We start from the raw sequence: 18,970 nt of genomic DNA, 5'->3' as shown, positions 1-18,970 counted from the left end.
GCATAATAAGCTTCAATTGTCTAACTTGTCCTTGGGCCCCATATCCTTATGGAATCGCTGAATGCATGTAATTAAAATTTGATTTTCTCCTATTAATCTGTCTAACATCTCTTTAGTTCTTGGACCAGCCAGAAGAACCTAGAAAGGTAGAGGACATTTTTCTTTCCTCCCCCATCCTGATGTACAATAGATGCTCAATAAATATGTACTGGATAAGTGAATTATTGAAATATCAGTGTTTGATTGTAAATTACCCCTAGTTCACTATTTTTTTCTTTTTCTAAGTTTAGACAGTCTCAATTATTTTAAGTCAGCAGAACCCAATTTAAAAATTAAATCTGAAATGGGATAGGGCAGAGTCAAGATGGCAGTGTGGGAAGACACAGAGTTCATGTCTCCCCACAACTAGGGCACCTGCTGGATGCTGGTGGGGTACCCCAACACCCAAGGAGACAGGAAAAAACCCCAAGAGAGCCAGTAGGATGTGGGCAGACTGACAGGGGAGGAGAAGTGGAGGCCAGACAGGACTGGCGCCCCGAGGGGTGGCTTAGAGGTGGGGAGGGGTTTCCATGCCTGGAGGGACCTTCTGGGCCTCGGATCAGGGGGAGCTGGCCCAGCGTTTCCCCTGCCCAGTCGGCCGGGGAAGTCTGCCTGGCTCTGGAACCGGGTCCTATGCCCTCAGAGGTCCCCTCCAGGCCCAGTTGGGCCTGGGGATATAGGAGGGAGGCCAGGAGAGAACAGAAGAGGCAGGCAGGAGGGGCCCTCCGGGACCAGAGGAGCGGGAAAGGAGTGGAGGGCGTTTGCCTTGCCCAGTCAGGCACGGGGAGCCTGCTGAGCTCCCAGGCCAGTCCCCCGTCCTCCAAAGCCCCCTCCAGGCTGAGTGGTCCTGGGGACATAGAAGGGAGGCCAGAGAGATCAGGAGAGGCAGGTCAGACAGGACCTCCAGGACTAGAGAAGCCAGAGAGGAGCGGAGGGCATTTGCCCCACCTACTCAAACCCAGGAAACCTGCTGGGCTCCCAGATGGGGTCCCCCGCCCTCTGAGACCAGAGGCAGGAGGCAGGCCTGGGCCCCCTCTGTTCTGTTGTGCCTAAGCCACACCCCCCACATCCCCCAGGGCCTTTTCCAGCCCTGTGGATCCTAAGCATAGGCCCCACCCACTGCCCAAACCTTGTCCCTGCTTAGGTCCTGCCCTCCACAGCCAAGGCCTTTTCAACCTTTTTTTATTTTTCCTCATCCTCTTTTTTACTATTGTGGTTCCATTGTACCTTCCGATTATTGTTTCATCTATATTTTTATTTTTATATTTTTTCTAACATATCTGTTAGTTTCCTAGTCTAATTTTATTTTTTACTTTGTTATTGTTCTCCATTTTTTTTTTTTTTGCTGTGCCACACGGATTGTATGATCTTGCTTCACAAGCCAGGGGTTGGGCCAAAGCTCCTGTGGTAGGAGCTCTGAGTGCAAACCACTGGACTAAGAACCTCAGACCCCAGGGAATATTCATCGGAGTGAGGTCTCCAGGAAGTCCTCATCTCAGCATCAAGACCCAGCCCTACCCAACAGCCTACAAACTTTAGTGTTGGAAGCCTCAGGCTGAACAACCAGTAAGACAGGAACACAATCCCACTCATGAAAAAAAAGAAAAAGAAAAAAAAAAAAAGACACGGCAAAAAAAATGTCACAGATGAAGGAGCAAGGTAAAAACCTACAAGACCAAATAAATAAAGAGGAAATAGGCAATCTACCTGAAAAAGAATTCAGAGTAATCATAGTAAAGATGATCCAGAATCTTGGAAATAGAATGGAGGCATGGATTGAGAACATACACAAAATGTTTAACAAAGATCTAGAAGAACTGAAGAACAAACAGAGATGAACAACACAATAACTGAAATGAAAAATACACTAAAAGGAATCAAAAACAGAATAACTGAGGCAGAAGAAAGAATAAGTGAGCTGGAAGACAAAATGGTGGAAATAACTGCCGAGGAGCAGAATGAAAAGAATTGAAGACAATCTCAGAGACCTCTGGGACAACGTGAAACACACCAACATCGAATTATAGGGGTCCTAGAAGAAGAAGAGAAAAAGAAGGAGTCTGAGAAAATATTTGAAGAGATTATAGTGGAAAACTTCCCTAACATGGGAAAGGAAATAGTCACCCAAATCCAGGAAGCACAGAGTCCCATACAGGATAAACCGTAGAAGAAACACACCAAGACACATATTAATCAAACTAACAAAAATTAAATTTGAAGAAAAAATATTAAAAGCAGCAAGGGAAGAACAAAAAATAACATACAAAGGAATCCCCATAAGGTTATCAGCTGATTTTTTCAGCAGAAACTCTGCAGGCCAGAAGGGAGTGACAGGATATACTTAAAGTGATGAAAGGGAAAAACCTACAACCAAGATTACTCTACCCAGCAAGGATCTCATTCAGATTCAATGGAGAAATCAAAAGCTTTCCAGACTAGCAAAAGCTAAGAGAATTCAGCATCACCAAACCAGCTTTACAACTAAAGCTAAAGAAACTTCTCTAGGTGGGAAACACAAGAGAAGAAAAAGACCCACAAAAACAAACCCAAAACAATTAAGAAAATGGTAATAGGAACATACATATTGATAATAAACTTGAATGTAAATGGATTAAATGCCCCAACCAAAAGACACAGACTGGCTGAATGGATACAAAACAAGAGCCATATATATGCTGTCTACAAGAGACCCATTTCAGACCTAGGGACACATAGGGACTGAAAATGAAGGGATGGAAAAAGATACTCCATGCAAATGGAAATCAAAAGAAAGCTGGAGTAACAATGCTTGTATCAGATAAAATAGACTAATAAAGATGGTTATGAGAGATAAGGAAGCACACTACATATTGATCAAGGGATCAATCCAAGAAGATGATATAACAATTATAAATGTTTATGCACCCAACATAGGAGCAACTCAATACATAAGGCAAATGCTAACAACCATGAAGGGGGAAATCAACAGTAATGCAATAATAGTAGGCGACTTTAACACCCCACTTACACCAATGGACAGATCATCCAAACAGAAAACAAATAAGGAAACACAAGCTTTAAATGACACAATAGACCAGATTTAATTGATATTTATAGAACATTTCACCCAAAAGTGGTAGAATACACTTTCTTCTCAAGTGCACATGGAACATTCTCCAGGATAGATCACATCTTGGGTCACAAATCAAGCCTCGGAAAATTTAAGAAAATTAAAATCATATCAAGTATGTTTTCTGACCACAGCGCTATGAGATTGGAAATCAATTACAGGAAAAACATTGTAAAACCCACAAGTACGTGGAGGCTAAACAGTGCACTACTAAATAACCAAGAGATCACTGAAGAAATCAAAGAAGAAATTAAAAAATACATAGAAACAAATGACAATGAAAACACAACCACCCAAAACCTATGGGAAGAAGCAAAAGCAGTTCTAAGAGGGAAGTTTATAGCAATTCAGTCTCACCTCAAGAAACAAGAAAAATCTCAAATGAAAAATTGTAACCCTGGGGCTTCCCTGGTGGCACAGTGGTTGGGAATCTGCCTGCTAATGCAGGGGACACAGGTTCGAGCCCTGGTCTGGGAGGATCCCACATGCCACGGAGCAACTAGGCCTGTGAGCCACAACTACTGAGCCTGCGCGTGTGGAGCCTGTGCTCCGCAACAAGAGAGGCCGCCATAGTGAGAGGCCCATGCACCACGATGAAGAGTGGCCCCTGCTTGCCACAACTAGAGAAACCCCTCGCACAGAAACAAAGACCCAACACAGCCAAAAATAAAATAAATAAATTAATAAACTCCTACCCCCAACATCTTCTTAAAAAAAAAACTAACCCTACACCTAAGGCAACTAGAGAAAGAAGAACAAAGAAAACCCAAAGTCAGTAAAAGGAAAGAAGTCATAAAGATCAGAGCAGAAATAAGTGAAATAAAAACGAAGAAAACAATAGCAAAGATCAATAAAACTACAAGTTGGTTCTTTGGGAAGATAAACAAAACTGATAAACCCTTAGCAAGACTCATCAAGGAAAAAAAGGGAGAGGACGCAAATCAATAAAATTAGAAGTGACAACCACGAAGAAATGGACAAATTCTTGGAAAGGTACAATTTTTCAAGACTGAAGCAGGAAGAATTAGAAAATATAAACAGACCTATCACAAGTAATGAAATTGAAACTGTAATTAAAAATCTTCCAACAAACAGAAGTCCAGGACCAGATGGCTTCACAGGCAAATTCTATGAAACCTTTAGAGAAGAGCTAACACTGATCCTCTCAAACTCTTCCAAAAAATTGCAGAGGGAGGAACACTCCCAAATTCATCCTATGAAGCCACCATCACCCTGATACCAAAACCAGAAGAAGATATCCCCCCAAAAAGAAAATTACAGAGCAATATCACTGATGAACATAGATGCAAAAATCCTGAACAACTTACTAACAAACAGAATCCACCAACATATTAAAAGGATCATACACCATGATCAAGTGGTATTTATCCCTGGGGTGCAAGGATTCTTCAATATATGCAAATCAATCAATGTGATACACCATATTAACAAATTGAAGAATAAAAGGCATATGACCATCTTGATAGACGCAGAACACGCTTTTGACAAAATTCAATACCTACTTATGATAAACACTCTCCAGAAAATGGGCATAGAGGGAACCTACCTCAACATAATGAAGGCCATATATGACAAACCCACAGCAAACATCATACTCAATGGTGAAAAACTGAAAGCATTTCCACAAAGATCAGGAACAAGACAAGGATGTCCACTCTTGCCACTCTTATTCAACATAGTCTTGGAAGTCCTAGCCATGGCAATCAGAGAAGAAAAAGAAATAAAAGGAATCCCAACTGGAAAAGAAGAAGCAAAACTGTCACTGTTTGCAGATGATATGACACTATGCATACAAAATCCTAAAGATGCCACCAGAAAACTACTAGAACTAATCAATGAATTTGGTAAGGTTGCAGAATACAAAATTAATGCACAGGAATCGCTGGCATTCCTATACACTAACAAGAAAGATCAGAAAGACAAATTAAAGAAACAGTCCCATTTACCATTGCAAGAAAAAGAATAAAATACCTAGGAATAAACCTACCTAGGGAGGCGAAAGACTTGTACTCAGAAAGCTGTAAAACACTGATGAAAGGAATCAAAGATGACATAGACAGATGGAGAAATATACCATGTTCTTGGACTGGACAACTCAATATTGTGAAAATGACTATAGTACCCAAAGCAGTCTACAGATTCAATGCAATCCCTATCAAGCTAGCAATGGCATTTTTCACAGAATTAGAACAAAAAATTTTACAATTCGTATGGAAACAAAAAAGACCCCGAATAGCCAAAGCAATCTTGAGAAAGAAAAATGGAGCTGGAGGAATCAGGCTCCCTGACTTCAGACTATACTACAAAGCTGCAGTAATCAAGACAGTATGGTACTGGCACAGAAACAGAAATATAGATCAATGGAACAGGACAGAAAGCCCAGAGATAAACCCACACACATATGGTCACCTTATATTTGATAAAGGAGACAAGAATATACAATGGAGAAAAGACAGCCTCTTCAACAAGTGGTGCTGGGAAAACTGGACAGCTACATGTAAAAGAATGAAATTAGAACACTTTCAAACACCATACACAAAAATAAACTCAAAATGGATTGAAGACCTAAATGTAAGACCGGACACTAGAAAACTCTTAGAGGAAAACATAGGAGAACACTCTTTGACATAAATCACAGCAAGATCTTTTTTGGTCCACCTCCTAGAGTAATGAAAATAAAAACAAAAATAAACAAATGGGACCTAATGAAACTTAAAAGCTTTTGCACAGCAAAGGAAACCATAAATAAGACAAAAAGCCAACCCTCAGAATGGGAGAAAATATTTGCAAATGAAACAACGGACAAAGGATTAATCTCCAAAATATACAAACACCTCATGAAACTCAATGTCAAAAAAATGAACAACCCAATCCAGTGGAGATCAGCTCTGATGTGCTCTGTGACCACCTAGAGGGGTGGGATAGGGAGGGTGGAAGGGAGGCTCAAGAAGGAGGGGATATGGGGATATATGTATGCATATGGCTGATTCACTTTGTTGTACAACAAAAACTAACACAGTATTATGAAGCAATTATACTCCAATAACGATCTAGTAAAAAAATTAAATCTTATTTGAGCTCCAATATAGACAAAAAAATGCAAGCAGAACTTGTTAATGGAGTGGGGGATTGGTGGGGTATCCTTCACTCACCCCTTTCTTCAAGAGGTGCAAATTGAAGTATTACATACTTAATAGAAACATTTTACCAGTCCAGATTTGAGCTGTTTCCAAATTAATAGAAAAATTAAACTCCAAGTATTACCTGAAGACCAGTGTTAGAAAAATCTTCACAGGGTGGCTGAAGAGAATCTCCTAAACATTAGATCATGAAATTCAGTTTTTAAGAGAAGAATATCTAATTCTTGTTAAGAAACCATTTTATCCAGCAAGTGGGTCAAATTCTAATTTCTGGAATAATCCTATGTGGAACTTGATAATTGTTTGCTTATTTAATAATGATAATATAAACCACACCTTTGCTGCTTAATAAAATAAAAGAAATAGGGATGATTTATTTATTGTATTATTCACATAGGAACATAAATGTCAAAGCTGTGAGTTACTAACAGTTTTTTTAAATCATGAGAACCACTATAATTCATGGCAAAAGCTAAAATTTGCAAGTAGGAAGTTCAAATTAAATCCAGTTTGTAATTGACGAGACATATCAACTGCAAAAATAACTTCTTTTCAGTGGATTTTAGAGGACTCCTGCACAAGTTTAATTTTTAAAAAAAATTCTTTTTATTCTTTATTAAAGTGTAGTCATTCTTATGACTTTGAAAACAAACTACTTTTTTAAAAAAGAGTGAACTTTCAATGATATATGACTGACACACTTCTAGGTTCTTTACTGTCTCTGTATCTCAATTGTCTGTGGTCTATTTTAAAATGTAGATGAATAAGCTATCGAGGGAGAAAATTGAGTGCAATGATTTCAGTTTTAATTTCTCACTCAACCACTAACTCACTCTTTAATCTTGGGCAAAATCTCTCTGGACCTCAGTTTTTAAATTTAATAAACGGGAATCTTACTGTTTGCCATCTTCATTTTTTGTTAGCATATTAACAGATGAATATCAAGCCTTTTGAGTCAGAAAGTGACTTATTTGGTGAATATAGATGAGAGACCTATGGAAGTATGTTAAATTCTTCTGTTCAATTAAGCAGATATGTCTTCCTGTGTATTAGTAAAATGAGTCATTTTAAATAGTGAAAATTGACTTATAGGACACTGTAGCAGAAAGTATTTTGCAAGGTGTTTAAGTTTATTGGTATTAAAGTAATTTCCTGGTTTTTGAGAGTTTTTCCATGGCAATGTAGAAAACTAGTTATTGATATTAATTGCTTCTGGTATGAGTAATTGTTTTTTTTCCAAAGGAGAGATACATGTTAGACTACACATATATTGATTTAGTATGGAGGTATAAGCAAAATCAGATTTCACATATTGACAAATAAAAACTCTCAGGGTAAATGTGTTTGTTATACACTTCAGCAGCTAGGCACCTCAGGAGCTTCCATTTAACAAGTATTGCATATTATCAAACCTTGGGGGAGTGAGGATTTGGCAGAGATACTGGCAAAGATGTCTTTCAAGTTATTACTTTATATTTCTAAGTAACTTAAAAGTAAATCACAGCCCTTGCTTATAGTGACGACTTTAAGTAAACCATATCAGGACCGGATTATAGATTATGTATATTTTGTTAGATCGCATGTTTGATTTCACTGTATATTGTATGTTATTCAGATTTGAGGGAATAAAAAAGTCTTAATTAAGGAAGCTATGATTACTGAAACATTTTGCATGTTGAGTAATGTTCTCTTGAATCTTACCTAGAGCATTTTATGTCTTTATTTGAAGAAAGTAATTTTCAATTAGAGAAGGAGAACATTAATGGACTAAAATAATTTCTATCTTGAATTATTATATTTTGTATACAGTTAAGATAATCTGCTGAGAATATTTAGGCGATTTTTAAAGGTAAGATATTTTAGGAAGTTTCTACTCAGTCACTTTTTTCTTTTTTTGTAGGCATACCACTATTTTTCAGCTTCACTTTGTTATAAATGACATATATTCTAGGGAAAAGTTAACATTCAGAGAATACATCGTAGCCTTTTTAGTTTTTATTTTTAAGTGATATTATTTTTTAAGTGACGTTTGGCTTTTGGGGGGGTTGTCATTTTTTAAGGCAGACCTCCATGACAGTTATATTTTTTCCAATGTATCATTAGGAAATTAATACATACCTAATACTAAGGACAGCAAAAGTGATAGCTGACATTCACTGAGGTCTTACTATATATGAGGCATTTACTAAGCATTTTACATCTATTTTCTCACTGAATTCTGATCTCCTTGTGTGGTTAGTATTACCATTATTGTTGCCAAAATTCGGCCTCTGTGTACCGGGGCCGGATTAAATCTTGGAGACAGAGTTTTGGGTGAAGTAGAGAGAAATAGTTTTATTGCTTTGCCAGGCAAAGGGGGCCACATCGGGCTAATGCCCTCAAGACTGTGTGCCTGCCCTGGAGGGGGTAGTGAGGACTCTTACAGTGTTCAAAGAGCAGGGCGTGGTCGGCTCGTGGACATTCTTCTGATTGGTCGGTGATGAGGTAATGGAGAGTCAGCATCAACAGTCTTCTGGTTCCAAACAGTTTGGGGTCTATGTGCTTGTGGACAGCATACAGTTAACTTCTTCCACCTGCTGGGGGGTTCAGTATCTGCAAAATAGCCCAAAAGATATGGCTCAGAATATTATCTATAGTCCTTGAGGAAGAACTAAATGTCCTTGACTTTGTTTAATGGCCAAAGTATTATTATTTTGTCTTGCTTGACTGTTTTCCTTTCTTTCTGCATTTTCTCACTTCTCTGATTAAATTTATTCTTTGACTAAAGTTTTTCTACAGACGAAAAGCAGGTGGAGGACATGGGTGGAGGTCTATTCTGGGAAGGCCTCATAGGGTTCTCCTCGATTACATTATCCTTATTTTACAGAAGGGAAAACTGAGCCTTGAAAAGGTTTAGTGGCTAGAGTCACTGTGGTACTGTGATTTATAATAAGAAATATATATTTGGTCCTTTTACCTTTCTGACACAAAGCTCCTAAAACCCTTAGGATTCCCTAAGTGTTGAGAGCGATACAATGTCTTTTGTTATGTTAATAAGGTGACTTCTAGCTGGCACCTAGGGATGGGGGCTGCTTGCCAGACGACCAACCCAGTGATTAGAGGGTTGAACTTTCAGTCCTACCCCTTGACCTTTGAGGGGAAGGGAGGAAGGGGGAGGGGAGAGGACCTGGAGATTGAATCAATTACCAGTGGTCAGTAATTTAATCAATCATGCCTATGTAATGAAGCCTCCATAAAACCCAACAAGGACATGGTTTGGAGACATCTGGATTGGTGAACATGTGGAGATGGAGGAGAGTGGCTCATGTGCAGAGGGGATGGAAACTCTGTGCCCTTTCCCCATGCCTTACCCTGTGCATCTCTTCCATGTGACTGTTCCTGAGTTATATTCTTTTATAATAAACCCATGATCTAGTAAGTAAAATGTTTCTCTGAGTTCTGTGAGCTGCTCTAGCAAATGAATCAAACTTGAGGAGGGTGTCCTTGGAACCTAGCCAGCTGGTCAGAGGTAGAGGTAACAACCCTCATTTAGGATTGACACCTCTGAAGTGGGGTGGGGGCTGTGCGGCGGCGGCGGCGGGGAGCAGTCTTGTAAGTCTGAACCTTTAACCTGGAGAATCTGGTGCTATCTCTGGGTATATAGTGTTGGAATTAGGTTGAATTGTAGGACACTCAGCTGGTGTCCTAGAGCAGGGGTCCCCAACCCCTGGGCTGCGGACTGTTACTGGTCCTCAGCCTGTTAGGAACTGGGCTGCATAGCAGGACATAAGTGGTGGGCGGGCGAGTGAGTGAGGCTTCATCTGCCGCTCCCTGTTGCTCCCCATCGCTCGCATTACCGCCTGAACCATCTCCCCTGCTTCCGCCGGTCCGTGGAAAAATTGTCTTCCGTGAAACCCGTCCCTGGTGCCAAAAAGGTTGGGAACCTCCGTACTAGAGAACTCCTACTTGGTGTAGGAACCTTCTCCACCATCACTGGCACTGGTACCAAAACCTGTTTAGTCACATTCACAGCAAGTGGAAGTGGCATGCTCTAGAGACTGCAGCTGACCATTACACATAGAAATTGAGGTTTTCCTTTAAACTGGCAAATGGCAGTTTAAATATAAGAAAAGTTTAAGATCACGTTCACATTAACAACAGATTTTATCAAAGCAGTGGTAATATCATTAATAAGAAAGCTTTGGGGCTTCCTTGGTGGCGCAGTGGTTGAGAGTCTGCCTGCCGATGCAGGGGACACGGGTTCGTACCCCGGTCTGGGAAGATCCCACATGCCGCAGAACGGCTGGGCCCGTGAGTCATGGCCGCTGAGCCTGCGTGTCCGGAGCCTGTGCTCCTCAACGGGAGAGGACACAGCAGTGAGAGGCCCGCATACCGCAAAAAAAATCTTTGAATCTGTATTCGGTGTCATTTAATAATCTACTTGAATCATTTTATGTGTTATCTTAAAATAAACTTGACAAGTGCTCTTAAAGTTCAGTTGAAAGAATAGAAATAGATGAGCAAGAATGGACCACATGCATTTGGGAAGAGAATAGTAATGGCTGGGGCTGAGGAGTGCTTTCCTTTCTGGATGTGGATGAAAAGCTGCTAAGTGGAATTGTTGGCCTGAGATAAGTAACACTTTTTTTCTCTGTTTCACTATTTTGGTTAAGATGGTTACATTTACTTATTTTCTTGACTGAATTCTATTATACTTATCTTTTAATGAGATTTCCTTATTGCTTCCCAAATAAATCTGTATTAGTTTGCTAGGGCTACTGTAACAGTACCACAAACTGGGGTGGCTTAAACAAAAGGAATTTTCTTGTCTCACAGCTCTGGAGGCTAGAAGTTCCAGATCAAGGTGTAGGCAGGTTTGGTTCCTTCTGAGGGTTGTGAGGGCGAATCTGTTTCGTGCCTGTCTCCTGGCCTCTGGTGGTTTGCTGGCAATCCATGGTGTTCGTTAGGAACATCATCCTGATCACTGCCTTTGTCCTCACATGACATTCTCTGCATGTGCATGTCTTCCTTCTGCATGGGTCTGTCCCTGTGTACAGATTCCCTCCTTTTTAAGGATATCAGTCATATTGAACTAGGGCTCCCCTAATAGCTTCATCTTGAGCTGATCATCTGCAAAGGACCTATTTCCAAATACGGTCACATTCACAAGTACTAGGGGTTGGGATTTCAACATTTTTTTTAGGGGACACAATTCATCCCGTCACACTATCCCATTCTAGTTTTGACGATGCTACATTTCCTATGAAGGATCTCCACTGACATATTCAGCAGGACACAGTTTCATCCTTCACTTCCTAAGGTAAAAGGTGATTAGTACACTTGGGGAGACTGTCTGAGTCGGTGGCAGGGTGGAGGTTCAAGGTGCCTACAGTCTGCCTTGGAGCTGAGAAACAGTTGTAAGCTGATGAGTGCTTCTTCACAAATCTCCCTCTGCTTCAACCAACCTCATTATTTTGCCAGTTTTTACCTTCTCATTTGTTGGTTCTGGTATAAGATCATATACTCAGTTTACTTAAGTCCAGAAAAAGCTGGTGCCTATGATGGGAGAACAGAAGTAGGTAATATGTAATCACCCCAGACACCTCTCCCCCAACATACCATCTTCTCTCAGAAACCTGAAAATCTAGTGATATAGCAAATAAACACGTGATGCGGAATGTGGCAAATACTAAGAAAAAAGTTTGTTTAGATAGTTGTGAGAGCAGAGAAGAGAGAGGCACTTTCCTGAAGACATGATGAGATGAATGACTGAGCTGAGTCTTGAAGAATGAAGGGGAGGTCAGGAATAGGAAGGACATTCAGGTAGACAAAGTAATAAAAGCAGACTGAGTTATCCTGTTCTCAGCCGCCTTTTCATTCAGTGCACCTTTGCATTGTTTGCTGTGTAGCATATATGATATTATTTTGTTCTCATAGCAACCCGGTGAGACAAATCCTAATAGTTTCCAATGATGAAACTGAGAGATTAAAAACTTGCCCAGGGTCACTGGAGTTCAATCCCAAGTTAGAACCTAAATATTCATACTTGCCTTAAAGGAAACATAGATTTTAAAATAAGGTCCCAGACTGGATTCCCAGGTGCCTGGATTGGACACAGGAATAGGATAGACTGTATCCAAAGATGGCAGAGTTTCAAGCTGAAGGGTAATCTAGATTCTGGAATGAAGCCAACATTGAATTTCAGCTAGGAAGTCCAAGTCGGACTTCCATTTGCAGAAGATAGCCAGGAAAGTAGAACCCAATAGGACAGAAACCAGAGTTACCAGAACAGATCATGGGGGCTTGGAGTGGAGTGAAGGAGGTAGGTCCTAGTTGAAGTTGGTTTGAGCAGCCATTTCTGATTTTGACTCTGGGTAGAAAGGAAAATATTAAGGAGATGAAGTTGACTCGTACTTGATTTCTATGCTATTTATAGCTAAGCAGGATGCACACAAACGTGTGTGTGTATGTGTGTGTGTTTCTGTAGTGTCTGTACTCAGTGTGTTGTACTATCTATGTGCCAGACTACCTGGGTTAAGTCTTAGCTCTGCCATTTCCTAGATAGGTGACCATGGGCAACTTAGTTATTCTGTCAGTGCTTCTGTTTTCTTGTCTGTAAAATAAGGATAACAATAGCATCTATATGTAAAACACATAGATCTGTGCCTAGTATACAGTAACTTCTCAATTAACAGTAGATGATAAATTCTTCAAGGAGATTGTAACGAGGGAGACAGATCTAAGTAAAGATATTTAGAGTAGAATCTTAATGGCCATTTGTTGAGTGCCCCCTATGTTTAAGGCATGTGCTAGGAACATTTAGGAGTTATCCCGTTTCATCCTTAAGATATCACTAGTTCTTTTTTACAGAAGACAGTACTGAGACAAAGAGAACAATATATGAGTATAGATGGTAGAACATTATCCCAGGACACTCTAATGACTCTATCTGGAGGTAGGTATGGGGGAAGGTCATGGAACACCTCATGGAGGTGTTAATTTTTTATCTACTGACTTGAAAATATTGTATATAACTTGTCTGTTTTTGTTCATTCAAAATGATCTCTACGTAGATCAGAACTCTAGTTGCTATTGTTTGAGATGTCTCTACACTCTTCAGTGGTCCTCTTTCATGATTTGATTTGGTTCTCTAGTTGTACATTGATCTATCGTATCTCTAATACTCAGTTAATTCCTAATTATACTTTTCCCCAAAGTCATCTCCTATCTTAAGCCTAGCTCGCTGAAGTATACTGTTATTTTTCTTTTTCTCTACTGCATCTGTTCTCCGTGTGTGCTTGGACCACAGAAGGGAAAATAAAAAACAAACCAAAGAAACAAAACACTCACTTGGCTAATTCACAGAGGTTTTATGCAGATTCATTCAAAGCCTCACACAAAGTCCTTTGTGATGTTTCTAAAAGGGTGAATGCGCTTGGTCAGTGTAAAGGAAAACATAACATTTCATGAGGGTTATATTTGCAAGCAAGTTGGCAGTCTTGCAGATATGGTGCAGTTACTGAAGGCAACATTTTGGGGTATAAACATTAGATAGTTTGTCAGTGTCTTTGTCTTTAATTCATATCACTATTACCTTTGCAGGAACCTTTGCTTTGTAAGACTTGGCCAACTGCAGCAGCTCTTTTTTTGTCTCATTAACTCCTCTCAATATTCAAACATTACTTTGCTTACTGGCCCATAGCACTTTCACTTCTCTCCTGCTTAAAAAAAAAAAAAAAAAAAAAAAAAAGAAGCTTAAGTAAGTTACTTGGCTGTTTCACTAGAAAGCTTTCAGGGATGCAGGACTCTGAAGGCTTCTGTATAAAATAATGTGTAATATTATTTCAAATACTGTGTTTACAGAGCTCATACCGCTAAGGATTAAAGGAATGTGCTGTGACAAATCTGATTCTGAGTAGGATTGCCTTCCCTAAAATAGATCAGTCGCATTCAAGTAGAACTTTTGATTTATGAGAATTAGGGCTTCTCAGGGCATTGTGTAGTGCTCTGTATAATGACAACAGATTGTTGTTTCCGCTGAGACTCCCAGTGGAATCCAGCAAAGATCTCTCCGTTTGCAATATCATTGCTTCTGAGCAGGGACCAGGATATTCAGGCTTCTTCTCAAGTGAGAGGCACACAGCTTTTAGAGGAAATAGAATTTTTACTGGTAGGTGTTGGTTGCCCTAATAAGAAATGAGTGGAGGCATACCTGCATGTTTTTGGTGAGGGTGAATTTTTTTCCTCCTGAAGGAAACTTTAACGTAACTACTTCTCCTAAGTATTATTGAAATAGATTTTGCTATTTTAGAGAGTTCTAAAGTTCTCCCTCCTACTTCTTCTTTGTGAGATGCATATTTATTGCTTTCATTTTTTTTTCTACCAGAATTTGGATTTTTTCCATCAATTAACAATTTTGAAATTCTAAAAAGCCATTCAGTTGACTATATCAAGTAGTTTTACTTATCTTAAAAAATTATTAAATGGTTCAAATAGGTATGAGACTTTTCACTATAAGCACCACACAGATAGATCATGTCTACGTGTGGGGTTAATAATTTTCAAAAATTTTGATAATTTGTTTTTGATTATAAAACAATGATATCAAAGTGTACAGAATGTCCCATTTTTGATTGAGGTGTCATTAAAATCATATATAGAAGGATGCCAGGTGGGAGTAAGATGGTTCATTTTTCATGCAGACAATAAATGATAAGCTGCTCCATGACACTTGGATCCCTCATCAAGGCCTTAAAGAGTCGGGAAGGACAGGGGGAATGAATTGCCAAAGATATTTCTTTTAGAGAGCTGTTGTGCTGTCTTGAGTCTCCATTCTACTGACTTTAGGAGAAGGATGGTCTGTTCCCTCCCTCTCAAAGCTGGTTTGGGAAGACTGAAGTGAGGCAACCTATAACTCTAAATGTGTTTTCTACAGTTGGAAACCATAGAGGACTTATGTTTTCTTACATGTGAGAAAAACTAAAGCAGATCTAAGACTGAGGTCTGCCTCCTGCCTGAGAAATCTGGAGATGATAAAAGTTGACACATTGCTTTTTGACAAAGAGCGCTGATGTGTTTTGATTGACTTGTACTTGCAGAGTTTGTCAGGGCACATTTCCCATAGACTGAATATGGGCTACACAGGAGAAAAGTGGTATGGAATCACCTGAGGATTTATCCAAAGGTTATCGTCAGAGACAAGAGTCTGGAAATGTACCATTAATAGCCAGGGCTTAAGGAAACCATCTCAAATGACCATCAGGAATAGAATCACATGTGCCCTGCAGGAATCATCCTCTAAGTCCACAAAGTACCTCATCAAAAGTCAGCTTTCATTATTTGGCAGGTCAGAGAGCACAAAGCCACTCATCCAAGTAAGTACATTTTTGTTCCCTTAACTCATGTACCTCAATCCCTTGACTCAATCTCTTGATTGCCACACACAACTTTAATCCAGGAGACAGGCTAATTAGCAGCTAGTGAAAGGGGAAGACATTGCATATAGAGAAGTACAATAGAGTAGAATAGAAAAGGGATCAAATGGGAGAGAAATTGAGTAGAGAGTGTGGAGTAGAAAAGCAAAGAGATCCCTTTCAATACAGCAGACTCCAGACCAAAGCAGGCTAAAGTTAATGAGGGTGGGTGGACGGAAGTGAAACAATTTAATGCTAATTGAGGTTTAAAACTTATTTTTGTCCAGGGCTGGATGTCCAAAACATGAGACCTATTGTGATTTTTATCTAGGATGAGAAATATTCATTCCACTAAATAAAGTATAAAATGAAGGTGGGAGACAAATATTATTTGTGTTTTGTTTGCAATGAATATGTTTCTGTTACAAAAACATCAATGAAATATTAAATAAATTTAAATAAAGATACATCTTGGAATTTCCCTTTTTGGAAACAAGATGAGATAGATTATTTGGACCAACCTTTGCGGTGGAATAATAACAACTAAAAATGCTCCATAAAATAGAAAACAAATTTTTTTTAAGCACCAAAGATCTAAAAAGACAGTAAAGATCAACCAAATTAAAATATAAGTAAAAGCTGGAACCAGAAGGTTAAGAGGATCATTGAATCCCCCACTTTTCTCTGAGGAAGTTTGCCAAATGAGTTAAATTCAAGTGAAAATAGGATAGCATGGACAGGAAACAAACCCGGGACCCACTTTAGGTGGAGAGTCTAAAAGATAGCACTCCTCTTGTAGAGTTGGGAACCCCAAGGAATGTGGGAGGAATAAAGGTAAACTGGCCTCATTCTTCCAGTACAGGTCTGTAAGGAAGGTCATCTTGATGCTCTCCAAAGCAGAAGTGGAAACGCTCAGAGAGGTTATAACCACAGTCTGGTTCTCATGTGTATTTGAAACCCAAATTTACATATGTTGATGGCTCCCCAAAATCTGAATTCTGTTTAATTGCTTCTGAACTGGGAGTATCCTTAAGGACCTGATAGAAGGAAATTAAAAGCTTTTCTGCAGAAAGTTATCTTCATGTTAGCCTCAAAGAGTATCTATGAATATTTTTCTAAGGAAAATTACTCAGTAGCACTTACTAGCAATCACAGAAGGAAATAAGGTATCAACAGCAAGAACCAACTAACAAAACATAAAACAAAAACAAATGTGCAAATACTATAGTTACAAGTTATAAAACAGTCATGCTAACAATGTTCAAAGAAATAAAAATGTCTCTGAAGTTAGAGCATTCTAAACATACCCTAGCATATTTGAAAAGGAAACAAATATATGTTTTAGAAATGAGAAATCCAATAATTGAAATTAAAAACTCAATGAATCAGTCAGAATAATTATCCAGAAAATCAGTCAGAATAACTTTCCAGAATTTAGCTTGAAGAGGCAAAGAAAAAAAAAATGTATATATGAAATATTTATATGAAAGAAACATTAAAATTCATGGAGGAGAGAAAAAGAAAGTCTAGTATATGAGGTATAATACATGACTAATTGGAGTTCTAGAAGAAACGGAGGGGAAGTATGGGGAAGAGAAAATATTTGAGGAGATATTGGCTGCAAATTTTTCAGAACAGAACAATACAGTCTGTGGACTCAAAATGCCCAACAAATCCCAAGCATGATAAGTAGAAAGGAATACACACCTGAATATATCATATTCAGTGCACCAAATACAAGTTCAGATCTTAAAAGCAGCCAGAGATTTAAAAAAAAAAAAAAAAAAAAAAAAAGATTGTCTTCAAATTGGTAACAAATTTGTTAGACTGACAGCTAATTTCTTAATAGTAGCAATGAAGTCAGAAGAAAGTGGAATGATATCATTATTGTTCTGAAAGGAAAAAATACCCAGAGAATTGCATACCTGGAAAATGTCAGTAAATGAAAGACATTTTTCAGGCAGACAAATACTGAGTTCGTCATCAGCAGACACTGTCAAGTGGAAATGTCAAAAAAAAAAAAAAGAAAAAAAAAGGTTGGGAAGATCTTATTAATGTCAGAAGGTTTTCCCACTATTTCTAATTGACTCTCATGCCTCAGTGTTATCAGATTTAACCATATCACTTTATTAGCTGATTGAGTGTGAGTAGAAGCGACATGTCACTCAGAAGTGATACTTCTGAGCAGAATTTTTAAAACTGTTGTCCTAGATAGGAGTTGCTCCTTTAACTTTGATCCTGAAATGAAGAGTACATTAAACATAGCTGTAGTTAATCCACCATATGCATAAATGTGAGAGAAAAAGAAATCTTTGTTGTTGCAAGCCAATGAGATTTTGTAGTCATATGTTATTGCAGCATAGTTTAGACTAAAATTTCAATCCAGGTGTCATTCAGGCTGAAGGAAAATAATCCCAGATGGAAGGTCTGGAAAACAAGAGAAATGACAAGAAAAAACTGGTAAATACCTAGGCAAATATAAAGTAACATTAATTGTTTAAAATAATGATAAAAATGTATCATGAAATTTAAAATAGAAATAAAGTAACTGGTAGTGATAACCTATCTACTGGGAGAGGAATAAATGTGGTTAAATTGCTCTAAAGTCCTTGCCTTATCCAGGAAGAAGGCAGAAATTAAAGAACTATAAAACAATCCAAAAACAGGTCATCACAAGTTGATTTCCTGAAAAGAATAATAAAATTTACAAATATTTGTTGAGATTAATCAAGGAATAAAAAATGAGAATGTGCAAATGATCCATGTACAGAATAAAAAAAGTATCACCACAGATACTCTATATGTTAAAAATAATATGAGGCTTTTATTAATATTTTATGCTACTAGTTTTGACAGTTTAGTAAAATGGACAAATTTCTAGAAAAAATAAACTTATTAGTGTTGACAAAGGTATAGAAATATATGAACAATTCTTTATCTCTTAAACAAATTGAATATGCTAAAATGTTCCTACAAAGGAAACTCTGGTTCTAGCTGACTTTATTGAATTCTATCATAGTCTAACGAATAGTAAAAAAAAAAAAGAATAATATCAATTAAAAAAAATTCTTAAATTCAATACAAAAGCAGGAATGCTCCCCAATTTATTCTATGAGGCCAGCATAACTTTAAAATCAGAACCTGACGTGGCCATTATAAAAGGGAATATTGCAGGTATTTCTCATCCATGAACATAGATGCAAAAATCCTAAACAAAGTAAATAGTGAGTATAAAGTACAGCACTATATGGGCTTCCCTGGTGGCGGAG

The 18,970-nt window shown here is 38.4% G+C and overlaps 1 protein-coding gene across 1 annotated transcript in view; it reads left to right on the top strand.

Moving 5' to 3' along the window:
* The window catches only part of TRHDE (thyrotropin releasing hormone degrading enzyme), a 384,497-nt gene that overhangs the window by 137,971 nt on the left and 227,556 nt on the right, over positions 1-18,970 (top strand). The window lies entirely within an intron of this gene.

The sequence above is a fragment of the Neophocaena asiaeorientalis genome, unplaced genomic scaffold (genome assembly GCF_003031525.2).
Source record: "Neophocaena asiaeorientalis asiaeorientalis breed wild unplaced genomic scaffold, Neophocaena_asiaeorientalis_V1.1 scaffold134, whole genome shotgun sequence".
NCBI lineage: Eukaryota > Metazoa > Chordata > Mammalia > Artiodactyla > Phocoenidae > Neophocaena > Neophocaena asiaeorientalis.
The sequence above is the reverse complement of the archived record's forward strand: the minus strand, read 5'-3'. Positions and strand labels throughout refer to the sequence as shown.